General features: G+C 41.2%; 1 protein-coding gene across 1 annotated transcript in view; it reads left to right on the top strand.

Annotated features, from left to right (window-relative positions):
• The first annotated feature begins 212 nt into the window (after positions 1 to 212).
• Positions 213 to 2,393, top strand: part of MTF2 (metal response element binding transcription factor 2) — a 23,402-nt gene continuing 21,221 nt past the window's right edge. Inside the window, exon 1 of the mRNA XM_008936245.1 lies at positions 213 to 220. The gene's annotated coding sequence lies outside the window, so the exon portion shown is untranslated. The remainder of the gene's footprint in view (positions 221 to 2,393) is intronic.

Below are 2,393 nucleotides of genomic sequence, written 5' to 3' on the forward strand. Positions count from 1 at the left end.
CAGCTCCCTCCGGGGCGGACGGTGGCGAGCGAGGAGGGGGTCAGCGGTGCTCTTGGTGACCAAAACAAAGGGAAGGGAGACAGCGGGCCGGCTGGTGCGGGCCGGGGAGCTGCTGCAGCCGTGAGGTCGCTTGTGCCAGCTCGGTTTTCGCCTTCTTGTTTAAGGTTATTGTCCGAGCAGGCTGCGTCTGCTCGAGGGAGAAGAGAGCAGCACAAAAGAGGTGGTGGTGGTCGCTGGTAACTTTGTTTTTGGTTTGGTTTTTTTTTTTTTTTTTTTTTTTTTTAACGCCTCATCTCTTGGTCTCTGTCAAGCTAGACGACTTGAATCTGCTTAGAAGCAGACGGGTTTAGTCCGCTAAAATATGGTAACTGTTGCTGGTTGGAAGGATGTGTAATAACGCGTTTTCTTTTCTTTAGTATTTGAATTCTCTGGGAGGAATGGGAACTCTCGTTAGAGAACAATATGGGACTGTGTTGGTTGCTCTGGGCACCGATGAAACACTGGGGGTTACCATCCATCCTTGAGGTATTTGGGTGATATTTAAAGGAGGGGGTCTGCATAATTAAAAGAGCGAGCCTGCCAGGAAAGTGGTGTTTGTTTCTTGAGTTTCAGATAGGCCCTGCTCATGACTTGAAAAGATCAAGCACAGTAATATGGATAAAAGCATGATTTTCTTCTGACGTAGTGTAAGGGAAAGTGATCAGTCCTTTATACCTAAACTGTCAAAAGCATGGGATTATAAGAAAACGGTTTTCCTATTTTTTGTTTTCTTTTCGTCTGCGATCAGGTTGGTAAAAGTTAAGTGACTGATGTTTGTCCCTTTTTTGAGAGCTCAAGCACATTTCATTTGGAAACATTTGGGGCTAAAAGAAGAAAAGAGCTTAGTTTCTATAGTGTTTGAATACAAGACTTAAAATGTTACTAATAATCTCATAAGTAATGAGGCATCTTGGCTGTTTTATTGTGTTTATAGGTTCATAGCTTTTTAAGGAGGGGAGAAGAAAAGAAAACAAAGACTGGAAATATGAAAGACGGTGCATAATAAAGTAGTGAAAGTGAGAAGGAGCTTTGCAAGGAGTTACAGCTGGTGAAATGTGGATTTAAATTGAGAGTATAATGTAGTTATATTTTACATAGTTAACACTTATTTTTGTCAAATACCGATGTGTGCCTTCTCAATAACTTTTCTACCCTGGGAGGAATTCTAAATTAGATGCTTCTCAAAAGTTGTTTTAGTATGGCTGGTCACCAGCTGCCGAGATGTATGTATATTTGTTTTAAATAGGTGAAAGACACATGCACTGTTAGTGTCAAGGCTGGCCTCAGATACAGTTATGTTTGTCCTTCCCTGTATTAGGAGATCAGGTGAAGTTTATGAGAAGAGCAGCTATAACAATTAAGTTGCAGGTCATGTCTTATTAGAGACTATTCTGTATTCCCTGGAGATAGGTGTGTGTGAACAGAGTACTAGAGGCGCCTAAAATGGCTTAAAGTGTGTTTTGTGCTCTTTGTGCTAGTTGCTGAGGTGAAAGATTGCAGGAAAGAAACACGTATGACTAGAAGCCAATACGAATCTTTTTTTAGTTTGTGAATTGACAGTACTTTTTGTGTGACTGACCTCCGAGTTTGCTGCGGAACTGGTTTCACCTTCTTTACAGTTCCACCTTCTTTACGGGCCTTCCTTGCAGGAAATGGAGAGGAAGTGTGTCTTTTGAGTAAAATGCACCAGGAAAAGAATTATAAAACCACAGGTATCGCTGGAGGGTCCTTGGGCAGGGTAGTACTTATTACTGAAAGCCCTGAAACCGGTTGAATTTACACTTCGAACAATCCAGATTTCAAGCTGATGGTGTTTTCCTAGAAGGCATAATCTCTATGGAGGAGTGAAATCAAGAGGCTCAAATTTCTTTGAGAGAAAGAGCTAATGATGAGAGCATTCCTAATGCATCTGGACAAACTTTGTTCACTAAATATCTTTGTGCATAATAATACTTTATGTTTTAGATTGATTTATTTTTAATTTCTTTTTGTGGATTGCTTGTGAAAGTTGCTCTTCTTGTAGACTTTCCTTAAAGAAGGAGATTCATTGTTATGGTGTTTTGATCACCTCTAAAATCCTTTTTCTTGCCACCCTCCCTCCACTGCAAGTCAGCATGTTGTCCTTTATCTCACTGCTTGGATGCATGCTCCTGCTACACTCCCTTAGGAATGTTGCTGGGCATTCTGTATTTGTATACTGTAGAAACCCAAAAGGCAGTTGCTGTGTTTAAGGAGGTGTTAAGTATACCATTAAGGGAAGTTCTCATCTGAAAAGGTGTGTTTGGGCCACCATTGTTCTGTCCCAAATACTGCCTTTCTGCCTCTTTGTGTACCAAGAGACAAATGTCTCTTGC

This window comes from Merops nubicus, unplaced genomic scaffold (assembly GCF_000691845.1).
Source record: "Merops nubicus isolate BGI_N331 unplaced genomic scaffold, ASM69184v1 scaffold23522, whole genome shotgun sequence".
NCBI lineage: Eukaryota > Metazoa > Chordata > Aves > Coraciiformes > Meropidae > Merops > Merops nubicus.